Raw genomic sequence first — 12,500 nt, 5'->3', positions numbered from 1 at the left:
CACCCAGTATACCTCTCTGTGAAATGGTTTGATGGTGAACAGGTTAAACATAATCATTAGATTTAATACAACCTAAAATAGCTCTACCAAACCTCTGAAGGACATCACTCCTGAAACCTCCACCAAGACACACTTTTACTCCTGAGAAACAACTAGAACGATGAAGAAATCAAGACCCACCTACTCCAAGCCTTCTCAACCAAGATTTTTTCATCAAAAGACCAAGAAGTCATCAAAAGACAAAGAGCTCTACAACCAGCCCCTGACCTTCAGATACACATCACCTCCTCTACTCTTTTTCTACTTAGAGGCAACCCCCACCCTTCTTTTTCACCAAAGAACAAAACATCACCACCCTGACACAGTGGAAACAGACTCTTACCCTCCCACAGAAACCCTGACGAACATATTTCCAACTTAGGAGCAAAAATAAACAAAATTATAAAATAGGTCCACCCCACTCACACCTCTGCACCATACACAAACAAACCAAAAACCCAGGTAAGACCCCCACCCATAGGAGACCCACCCACACTACAAGCCTCAACCAGGAATGCCTGTCAACTGTACATCACAGCTACATACATGGAACAACCAAAAAGGAACCACCTAAAACCACCCATCTGGATCAAAAACCTCTCTCACACAAGTAAACACCCATATTCTACACTGGACCCCCCTCCAGGGAAGTATCCCCCACAGGACAGGTTGCATCAACTCCGGAGGACACACATCACTGGAAACAGCATAAAAAAGTTTTTTCGGATCCGTACATCACATAATCCAAGTGGACTTGAACACAGAAAACGGCCAAATCTACCGCATATCCGGGAAACCAAGTGGACAGGAACGCGATCAAAGCTAAAACTCCGCTAATAAGCGCCAACTAGAAAAGATAAAAACAGCACCATTTTCGATCCGGGTAAAAGGAACACCCCCCTAGTAACCCTACCTGCAACTACCCCTCAATAAAGAAACAAGGTTCAAGCCCTCTAACACCACAAAAAGACCAAAAAACCACGGCCACAACTTTTCCCTGCACATCGCACCTTACTGCATATAAGTGACGTGACTCCACAAAAATCGGAGGAAAAAATAACTCAACCACATTCAAAAAGCTATATCCGGACCTATGGGTCACCTAGAACCCCAACTAAAAATTCTACAGGAACCCACAGATGTCCACTCTATCCTCTACCTTTCCTGGACCCACAGAACCTCACCTTCGGGTATTTCCAAACCCAAACCCCCTACCAGAGCAGACCGCTCCCAACGCTAACACACAAGTCAATGGTGACACAAAGGTCAAACACACACTTTTTACAGGAGGATCTATCATACTTCTATAAATCACAGGAACTCCACGTATGGCTCCTCTTGACCCCTAGGAATTCTAGTTTTACTTAAAATTCACCTGGCACCTCTCGGACACCCACAACCCAGCACACCAAAAGCAAAGTGTCTACTTCTCCTATACAACTCCCCATAGGAATCAACGACAGAGGCCCTCCCAAAATAAAAACATCTCTCACACGGGCAAAACACCACAATATTCAACACTGAAACCCCCCCCCCCAGGTGAGTCTTCATACTGAACGCAGTTCCTATATTCACTGATGAATCACAAGCTGCATTATTAACTGAGGCAGTACAGCTGTCTATAAGGAGTAACTCAGAACTTACCCCTAAAAAGGACAGGATACACCAACTCCGGAGGACACACATCACTGGAAACAGCATAAAAAGCCTTTTGGATCCATATATCCCATACTCCAAGTGGACTTGAACACGGCAAAACGGACAAAACTACCGCATTTCCAGGAACCCAAGGGGACAGGAACGCGACCAAAGCTATACCTCTCTTATAAGCGCCAACTAAAAAGATAAAAACAGCACCATTTTCGATCCGGGTAAAAGGAACACCCCCTAGTAACCCTACCTGCAACTACCCCTCAATAAAGAAACAAGGTTCAAGCCCTCTAAACACCACAAAAAAAACCAAAAAACCACGGCTACTACTTCTCCCTGCACATCGCACCTTACTACATATGAGTAAACGTGACTCTACAAAAATCGGAGGAAAAAATAACTCAACCACATTCAAAGAGCTATAACCAGACCTATGGGTCACCTAGAACCCCAACTAAAAATTATACAGGAACCCACAGATGTCCACTCTATCCTCTACCTTTCCTGGACCCACAGAACCTCCCCTTCGGCTACTTCTCCTATACAATTCCCCATTGGAAGCAACGACGGAGGCCTTTCCATCACAACAGACTACTACGCGCCTCTCCCCAAAAACCAAGCAATCTCATTGGACAAGCCACGGCCGTTCCTCTCACATGAACACCGCATGCACACCTCATACACCAATCGGATTCGACACCTGGCAAAACCACACCCCCCTCATTCCCTATAAAAGAGGAGCATCCCTCAGCCTCAGTACCATTCTGCCTGAACATCTTTTGAAGACACTTCACCTGGAGAAGACACAAGCTGGACCTCTACCAAAGAACTGCACCCAAGATCCAACTGAAAGACCAGAACCCAGCTCCATGCTACACCATGAATACACCTCACCTGGACCTAGCCGCCAGCTGGTACTCCACACTCCCCATGAATATCCTTCTACTCCTTTTGAACAAAAGGCCCCTAAATAGCTTCATGCTACACCCCGAATCTGGACCACTCCGAGCCGCTTTTAAATCCTTGCGATTCCTCCCCTAATCTAGGTACTCCTACATCACGGAACCCACCTCCCAGAGAATCAACGCCCTTTTTGGCCTTTTTTCAACGGACCTTCATAGACCTCCAAGACCATCGAGCCTCAACTACACATATACCCACACACACACCCCATTTTCCCTGGTCCAAAATACGGCCTTTTTACCGTACTACGACCAAGTGCACCTATTGTTGCACCTTTCTTTTCTCCTCCCTGCCACCTGATGAAGCCGAGTAAGGCAGAAACGCGTTGTGGCTGGGCTACCCCTAGATCCGTTGTGATGCTGTAAGGAAGGCAGATTCCACACGGACTTCGGGGGTATCTCCTTTTGGCTACCTATTTTCATTTGTACTTTTCTCTTACCCTTATTTTGAGTTTTACACAGGGACACACTACAACGGATGATCTACGAGACAACAAGGACCCCGGGCACTCTGATGGCAACCCAGACCCCCTACTCCACCTACAAACCGGGCCCAAAAAATTTCGACGGGGCATAGATAATCACTTAGACCCTCTACACCTTTTAAGAAGAGACGCTGAGAGGGGCCAGCCGAAAAAAGTTTCGACTGGCAACCTAGTCTCATTGTAGGAACGTCGACTTCGCCTAACATAACGTCTTTTTTTTCAACGAATGGCACAACAGGCTCCCACCACTACAACCCCGACCACACAGGACAACCCGGACTCACAAACCCAAGACCAACCGGAACCGAGAACAAAGAAACCCTTCTAAAAAAGCGGCCAAACCCCCACGATACCAGAGGACCCAGAGACCCGGTCATACCCTCATAAGGTTGACATAGGGAAGGGCTCCTTTTGGGCAACACAAACCCTCCTAACCTTCCCCTACATCATACCCTGACCAGTGTGATTGAGGGAACGTAACAGAGGCAGAGTGTTAAGGTGGCCTCTGATTTTTTATCTCCATCCCATACCCAGACCTGGGTGGTATGGAATGATAATCAGCAGGAACAGGTTATAACTCCACATCCATCTATCTCCACATACTCTTCCCAGTCAACACCATCATTCATGGGATTGCTGGACAGAGCCATTTGATTACATCCCCAGCAGGCAACCAAACCCACAGCCAATCCAACATGATGGGAATCCAGGACCTTCTAGACACCTAGCCCCTCGAGAAGGACATGCCTCAAACCTACCTAACAGGTTACCTCCTCAAACAGAATACCACCACCGCTCACCACACCATAGGATGGAGAGATAGGACGTGGACACCCCAGAGGACGGCCCCCCACATAGGACCAGAGGGCACCAGTACCGGACCACCTTTATGAGCACTTAGACTCTGCAGGAAACTCAAAGAACACCAACTTCCTTCACCCCAACAGAAGCTATCCATTCTTGGACCCTGACTCCGTGCTTGGTCCCCCTCCAGAAACTCCACGGACCGGATTAACCCACCCACTCCATCAAAACAGCAAACCCTTGTGAAAATTGTACAGTTCCAATAAAATACTGTTAAAAAAAAAACAGCAAACCCAGCCAAAAGGCGAAGCTCTCACCAATCCAGTGGAGAGATAGGACGTGGACACCCCAGAGGACGGTCCCCCACACAGGACCAGAGGGCCCCAAAACCAAACCACCTTTACAAACACTAAAGAAGCTGCAGGAAATTCCAAAAACACCATAAACTTCCTACAACCCAACAGAAGCTATCGATTTGTGGACCCTGACCCCGTGCTCTGTCCCCCTCCAGAAACCCCACGGACCGGATCAACCCACCTGCTCCATCCAACCTGGTCTCACCAACCCAAGATCCACAAGAACCAATGTTAAAGGGACTCTCCCTAGATAGAGGCCTAACCCCACCACACCCGATGGCCCACTTCCACCATACAACTCACCAAGCCACCGGATGGCGACCCACACCCAGAAGAGTCTACGGTCTAAACAACTACTCCCTCTTCACACACCGATCCTGGCTTCCCTAATGAATAAAAAACCTCAAGGATTCCTTGGTATACAACCACCTCTAAAGACCACAACAAAGGAACCAAAGAATCTCACCGGGACCCACGGACCAAGGATGGACCTCCCAAACCCCTCGAGGACCAACACCACTTCCCACGGGAACCGATGTCAAAAGAACTCTCCCTAGAAGCGGATCAACCCCACCATACCTGATGACCTACCTCCACCATACAAATTCACCCAGCTTCCGAGTGGCTACTCGCATCCCCCCCAAAAAATGATGTCTAAAATCCAAAAAACTACTCTCTCTTCAAAGGGAACACATAAAAAAAATAATAAATAAAATAAAATAAAATAAAACCTCAAGGATTCCTTGGTCAGCAGCCACCTCCAAAATAAAACCACAACGTAGACATCAAAGAATCCCACCGAGACTTACGGACCAAGGATGGACCTCCCAAAAATAACCCTCCAGGACCAACACCACTACCACGGGCTGGACCACCACTGAGGCTTCCAGTACAGCGGAGGAACATCTGGACATACACTGCACCTGCACCTTACACACCCCACATCCCATACAAAAGACAGGGGGTCATTAAGACCACAAAAACAGACCTCCAATAGCACCATAGAGTTACCATGACCATGGACTCTCAATATAACTTTCCTGTAGCTACTTTACTAGCACCATAGAGTTACCATGACCATGGGCTCTCAAAAATACTTTCCTTCAGCCACTTTACTAGCACTTCTCTCTACTGCCACTCACCCCCAAGGCTCGGATCACCTCGTTGTTACCCATCGGCCACTTGCCTCTCGCTCCCAGCGGGAAACCGTACACCTTCACTCGCCTCACTTTCAGGGCAGTTTTAACATACCGAGCAATCGGGTTGTAACGAGCGACCTTCTCGGCAGCCGCGACCTTCAACGTATCAAAGGTCAGCTCGTATCGCACTGTAACATCCACCACCAAAGCATTACCATCTTTTACGCACACCAGGTCTGGGCGCCGCAGTGCCCCAGCACGGGTCCTGCAGCACATTTCCCTGATGACGCTCCATCCGGCGCTTTCGGCTTCATTTGTTAGCAATTCGCACAGTTTGTGATGCCGCGCAATGCGACTATCCTTCACTGCAGGACACTGTCCGAGAATATGCGAGCAGGATTCAGCTCCTGATAGGCAGTGGAGACAAGTTTTCGGTAGGTCTTGCCTTCCCCTAGTCAACGAGTCGGGTATACATTCGCCCTTAGCTGGAGACCTGCAATATAGTGGCGTTGTCTGAATCCCCACTTTTCCAGATTTGCCAACCAGTGATTGCTGTTCCTGTCCCTGCCAAAGGTTTGCACCCCCACTCCTTGCGATGCTAGGTTCTGCCATCTCAAGAACTCTTCCTGCCTCCAGTTCGGCGGGGCTGGGTTTTTTGACTTCACAGAGCCGATGGGTTCTGCACCCTGTACAGCCCCTCCCATCACCGCTTCAAGGGGTGGCAGACTTGCCTCATTCCCACCGGCTCTCAACCACATTCCGAGATACTCTTCCGCTTCAACTGCCCTGCGGGTGACTAGCCGCGTAACGACATCTTCCGAATGCCATAAGCGGTAGACCCTTCTAGCCTGGATGGACGGGATGACACGCGCTAGCCTCATCACACCAAGCCCACCGTCTTGGTTTCTCGAGTAAAGCAGTCCGTTACAGGTACACAGCGGAAGGTGGAGCCACTCCTTCACTGCCCTCCTGATCATCCCGTCTAGCACCGATCGGACTCCCGCACCCAACCCGCCATGGTCGGCCCCATAGACCATCCTCGGCACCGCATAGACCACCAACATTTTCACCTTCTGTGAAGGCTTCAGCGGTGACCGCCCAATTGAACTTATCCAGTTACAGAGTCATTCGACAGGTTCTGGCTCCATAATGCCATGCCACGGACTCACCATCATGCCCAGGTACGCCACCGACTCCTCCGGTCCGACCATGTGTAGTTTCTCTCCACACATTATCCAGGGTTCACAGAGGTTCACCGATCGCGCCCCCCGGACCTTCTGAATGAGAAACCCGTGACACTTTCTGGGCTGAATCCTCAGCCCAGTCAGTTGACAAAATTCTTCCAGAATCAAAATGTTGTGCGCCATACCAACCCAAGAACCGCTCACCAGGACCAAATCATCAGCAAAGGCCAGGGTCGTGATCTGTTGATCATCCAACCGGTACCCCCGGCCGCATCGTTCAAGCGTTTCAATCATTGGATCTAGTGCCAGATTGAAGAGCAGGGGCGACATCGGGTCCCCCTGCTTGACACCGACCCTCACGTCAATGGGAGGAGACAGCTCTCCATTGACTGTAATTGTGGTCGTTATATTGGTGTACGAGTCACCTACGACTCCAATGATGTGTTCGTCGAGCCCTCTCTGCCTGAGCACATCCAAGATGTGCAAATTACTCACTGAGTCAAATGCACGCGCAAAATCCACTAACACCACGGCCAACCTCTCGCCTCTCGCCCAGCTCTGCCTGATTAACCCATCCAAGATCATCAGGTTTTCCGAACACCCAGGTGAGGATATAAATCCTCTCTGTCGCGGGCTAATGGGGCACGCCCGCGCCAGCCTGTGTGTCAGGATCCGAGAGTATAGCCTCAATACCACCGACCCGATAGTAAGCGGTCTCCACCCAGCCACCTGGGTGAGCACCCTCGGGTCACTGGACTTGGGTATCAGGGTAGTTCTGCACTCCTTGAAGGGCTCCGGCAAGGTGCCCGTCGTCAACCATATGGAGAAGGTCGCGGCCATTTTCACACCAGTGGGATCCCACTTAAGTATTGCTGCTTTGGTTACCCCATCTGGCCCAGCTGCTGTACCATTCTTGATTGCCCCTAGGTTTTCACATACCTCGGCTGCCGAGACGAGGGATCCAAACTCACCATTCACTGCCTCACCCACCGACCTGAACTGACCAAGACCATAGTAGTCCTCCGTCACCTCCCACCGCCTCTTAAAAGACGAAGCAATCTCGAGTGATGGGGCGACTTTGGCACCACTCACATCACCATCCAGAATGATTTTGCTCAACTTGGCTTGATCCTTTTGAAACAGTTTTTGCACTACTCCGTACTCCATCTGTTTCTCAATCGTTTTCCTTTCATTTGGTAATGCTGTCTTGTGTTCGCTCTGCGGGTTTTTTTCGGATTCCGGGCCCTCCTTCCCCCTCTCAACAACCGCTGCAGTTCCAGAGCCGACGTATTGAGCAAAGCTGGGCTTTGCTCCACTCCCCTTAAGGACAATCGGACATCACCAATCAGGACACCATCTTGGGTAGCACCCCCAGCTAGCTTCTCACGGAGAATACTCCGGATGGCATGCTGGGGTGTTAATGGTCTCCCCGGTTTGGACAGCATACCGACTGAATCTTCTTTGTCGCATGCTCCCTTGGTTTTGTCCTTGCGTTCCTCTTCCAGTCTCAGTTTACGTCGTATCTGCCTCACCTTCTCTGCAGTTATTCCAGTTCCCATGCTCTCAGCTATCCGCTTGTTAGCATGGTATTCCCCGGCCAGCCCCTCAAGCAGCCTCTTCACCTCTCTCTCTTCTTCCATCCTCTCGAGGACTGCTTTCCCACTTTTCCCCTTTTTTCTAGCTGGCACTTTCCCCTCCTTCTCACGACAGTAGACTTCAATGTGTTGGTGCCTCATGTGCTGGGTCCGTCCTATAACCGTTGCAAAGCTTTTTGGGCAGTGACCACAACCGTGGTCACCACCCGCTTCTCCTCCCGCCCTCATCACTCCCTTACATTTAGGGACATGACAGGAGATGGAGTGGCTGTTTTTACTGGACTTTCCGCATACACTACACCCATACACCACTGTTACCCTCGGATGAACCACCCTGAAGTGTTTCACCGTATCACCGATGGTCCCAAGTGGCTTGTCACAGAGTCCACATCTTAGGTCGCGGACGGGGATCGATACCAACAGGGTACTAGGCGTAACTCCCTTCGCTTGGCTGCTGGCCGGGGCCACCTGGTCTGACTGAGCTGGTTGTGGTGACTTCACGACAATCCTACCCCCGTCCCTTGCTTCTGGGGTAGGTGTCTTTAATTTGCCGACACACTGAGGCGCCACCGAGCCCACGTCCTCCTTTCTTGTTAGGTCATTAGGGGGATCTGGGTCCGAGGCCTGAGACTTGTCCTGGTAGGACATGTTTTCGCAAATTACTATTTTGCGGGGAGGAGTGCCGCTCTCCCCCCTGGGTCCGGAAATCCACAACCCTTCCTTTACCAAGCAATGCTTGGATTTTCTCGCACGTTTCCCGTGTTTGCTCAATTGAACTGTTTTACTCTCTCGCTGCTGCTCATCATTATCTCTCGCCTCCAAGCTTTGCTGCTCATGACCATGCCCTTGGAGTAGCATGCGTGGGTCCGGGTTTGATCCCCCAGTTTGGACCCTCTGGGTCGGAAAATGTATCGAAGTCATTTCCCTGGTTATTTAGTGGCTAGTATTCGGTCAAGTTTCCTTGTACCAATCACTCACTTTTATTCATTCTACCATACTCCCCAATGAACGCTTCGGTGCTGGGGGCTGGTTCCATGACGCAAGAATGGTCGAGTCCAGGTTGCCTAGTGTAGAAGCCCCATCTTTCAAAGAGCACCCCTGGCAGTTTCCTACCAGGCCTCGGATGATTACCTTTCCCCTATCACCCGAGTGCACCGTCACCATAATCACTCAGTAGAAGTCCTAAAGGACCTCCAGGGAGCACAGGAGAGCCCTTCTTCTGCTTATAGCGGCAGACGCTTCTCTCTACCGTCACTCACCCCCAAGACCTGCATCATCATACCCGTCCCTCCAGCTCCGGCGCTCGGGGTAGGTTTCCTGATCGAACGTATGGTCGAGTCTAGGTTCCTGAGTGTAGATGCCCCATCTTTCAATGAGCACCCCCGGCAGTTTCCTACCAGGCCTCGGATGATTACTTTGCCCCTATCACCCGAGTGCACCGTCACCCTACTCACTCAGTAGAGGTCCTAAAGGACCCCCAGGGAGCACAGGAGAGCCCTTCTTCTGCTTATAGCGGCAGACGCTTCTCTCTACCATCACTCACCCCCAAGGCTCGAATCATTCTACCATTCCCCAGTGAACTCTCCAGCGCTCGGGGTTGGTTTCTTACGCACGTACGGCCAGTGACTAGGCAGAGTTGGGGGATTTCTCCCCTTCCTCTACCTATGCTTCGCCATAACGCCAGGCCATTCGGAGACACGGGTTTAAGAATAGGGAGGCTTCCAGGAGCTGTGCTGCGTCGTCGCCGGTGAAGCCGCACAGACATTAAACCCCCACCTACGCCGGGGCGCAGAGAAGTTGACTGGGTTCCCAGTGCCGCGCGAGGATACTGGGCGATACTCAAGCCGCTTATAAGATGTTAGACCATTTTGGGAAGTCCCGGTTCACCGGATACCCCCAGTCCCCTTCGGTAGCGGCCTCTCCACCCGCCCATAGGTGAGTCATGCAACCGTGGCTAATGGGGAAGGGGGATAGAGCCAGTCGGGCACATCCTAGGCAAAGGGGGATGTGGGGAAGCGGGCTAGGACCGATGACACCCACATAGCGAGAAGGGAGAGGCGGGAGGCGTGAGCCTCCTACCCTACCAAACCATAGCTGGTACACTCCCCATTATCCTTAACATTACTCAAACTATATAGAGCCTAAGCTCTAGTGAGGCTTGTTGTGCCTTTAACCCACTATCACTATCTTGTAATCTATGCGGCCCTATTGGTTGGCCTAATAGGATGGAGCACCCTCTCCTCCTGTTTAACCCATATTCTTTGCCCCTTTTGGCCTGTATTCAATTAGGCCTTCCCTTTATTAATCCTGTTACCTTAATAATTGGTACTTTCAGCCCCTTGGATACATTGGACTTGGGTAGCGCCCTCTCTTCGACTGAACCTCATACAGAGTTCGTAGCAACCCCTCGGTTCCGGGGCTTAGGTTGATCTCTGAGCAGAGATCACATCGAGTCATAACCCACCTTGGGCTTGCGATGCTCGTTATTAAACAGTTGGAATTCACTTCTGTACCGAACCCACCGAGATTATCGCCACGGGCGGACTTCATGCGCAAGGGGAGCACGGGCTCCAGCATGTTACCCATGCAAGCCCTCATTCGACCCTCCCACATCAGCCCGCCCAAGGTAGTTGGATGGCCCTCAGATTAAAGTGAAAAATCGCCACCTCTGTCGGGTGTGGCACGGGTAGGGGTTGAAGAAGCCCTCAAGAGGACTCCTCCCTTACCTCACCGCACCAACCCGCCAGAGATGGCAATCACAGCAAAATAGCCACCTCTGTCGGGTGTCACACGGGTAGGGGTTGAAGAAGCCCTACTAGAGGGCTCCTCCCTTACCTCACCGCGCTAACCCGCCAGAGATGGCAATACCGTCCTTCCCTCCAGTCCACTCCCCACTACAGGGGTGTACTTCAACTTGGGTAGCGCCCTCTCTTCGACTGAACCTCCTGCAGAGTTCGTAATAACCCCTCGAGTCCGGGGCTGAAATCGATCACTGGGCAGAAATCACATCACGTCATCACCCACCTTGGGCCTTCGCAATGCTTTGTTTTAATTAAACAGTCGGATTCCCCTGGTCCGCACCAGTTCTAAGTCAGCTGCTAGGCGCCGGCCGAGGCAACCCGCCGGAGACCCCGCGTAAACGGGGCCGGCGAGCACCGTAGCTGGGGAGATCCGCGAGAAGGGCCAGGCACGCGTCCAGAGTCGCCGCTGCCAACCACCAACCAGATCCCCACCGATCCACCTTCGGGACGCCGACGGACACCACCCCAATGAACCCCCATAAGCAGCCCCTTGCGAGACCACAAACGAGAGCCCACGAGATGGGCCGCACAACGAACTTCCAGCAGTGGCGAGAGAAAGGAGGCGGAGCAACTGCTCCCCCAGCCGCGGCTCGAGCCCAGCCCCGCTTCGCACCCCAGCGCGACCGACCCAGCCCTTAGAGCCAATCCTTATCCCGAAGTTACGGATCTGACTTGCCGACTTCCCTTACATACCTTGTTGCCATTCATTTTTGTCCAATTCAGGGGGGTATTCCCTTACATACACTGTTCTAACATGCCAGAGGCTGTTCACCTTGGAGACCTGCTGCGGATATGGGTACGGCCCGGCGCGAGATTTACACCCTCTCCCCCGGATTTTCAAGGGCCAGCGAGAGCTCACCGGACGCCGCCGGAACCGCAACGCTTTCCAGGGCTTGGGCCCCTCTCTCGGGGCGAACCCATTCCAGGGCGCCCTGCCCTTCACAAAGAAAAGAGAACTCTCCCCGGGGCTCCCGCCAGCTTCTCCGGGATCGGTCGCGTTACCGCACTGGACGCCTCGCGGCGCCCATCTCCGCCACTCCGGATTCGGGGATCTGAACCCGACTCCCTTTCGATCGGCCTGCATGACTCACCTATGGGCGGGTGGAGAGGCCGCTACCGAAGTGGACTGGGGGTGTCCGGTGAACCGGGACTTCCCAGAATGGTCTAACATCTTATAAGCGGCTTGAGTATCGCCCAGTATCCTCGCGCGGCACTGGGAACCCAGTCAACTTCTCTGCGCCCCGGGGGTAGGTGGGGGTTTAATGTCTGCGCGGCTTCACCGGCGCTTCGGCGCTTCGGCGACGACGCAGCGCAGCTCCCGGAAGCCTCCCTATTCTTAAACCTTTGTCTTTGAACTATGGCCTGGCGCTCTGGTGAAGTGCGGGTGGGGGAAAGGAGGGTCACCTCCCAATCTCTGCCCAGCCACTGGCCTCTGCGTGCGATGAAAAACAAGAGTACAACTCTTAGCGGTGGATCACTCGGCTC

The 12,500-nt window shown here is 52.0% G+C and overlaps 1 long non-coding RNA gene and 1 other non-coding gene across 2 annotated transcripts in view; one reads left to right on the top strand and one right to left on the bottom strand.

Annotated features, from left to right (window-relative positions):
* Positions 1-11,510: 11,510 nt before the first annotated feature.
* Positions 11,511-11,862, bottom strand: LOC149982701 (uncharacterized). Its single transcript, XR_016497472.1, has 2 exons — positions 11,759-11,862; positions 11,511-11,708 (listed from the first exon to the last, which is right to left on the bottom strand). It is a non-coding gene; the product is annotated as an uncharacterized LOC149982701 (long non-coding RNA).
* A 611-nt stretch (positions 11,863-12,473) lies between these two features.
* Positions 12,474-12,500, top strand: part of LOC149982700 (5.8S ribosomal RNA) — a 154-nt gene continuing 127 nt past the window's right edge. Inside the window, exon 1 of the ribosomal RNA XR_016497550.1 lies at positions 12,474-12,500. This exon is cut by the window's right edge and continues 127 nt beyond it. This is a non-coding gene — a ribosomal RNA (5.8S ribosomal RNA).

Source organism: Oncorhynchus mykiss, chromosome 7 (assembly GCF_057628025.1).
Source record: "Oncorhynchus mykiss isolate SJ-2025 chromosome 7, ASM5762802v1, whole genome shotgun sequence".
NCBI classification, from domain to species: Eukaryota; Metazoa; Chordata; class Actinopteri; order Salmoniformes; family Salmonidae; genus Oncorhynchus; species Oncorhynchus mykiss.
This window is presented reverse-complemented; position numbering and strand designations above follow the sequence as displayed.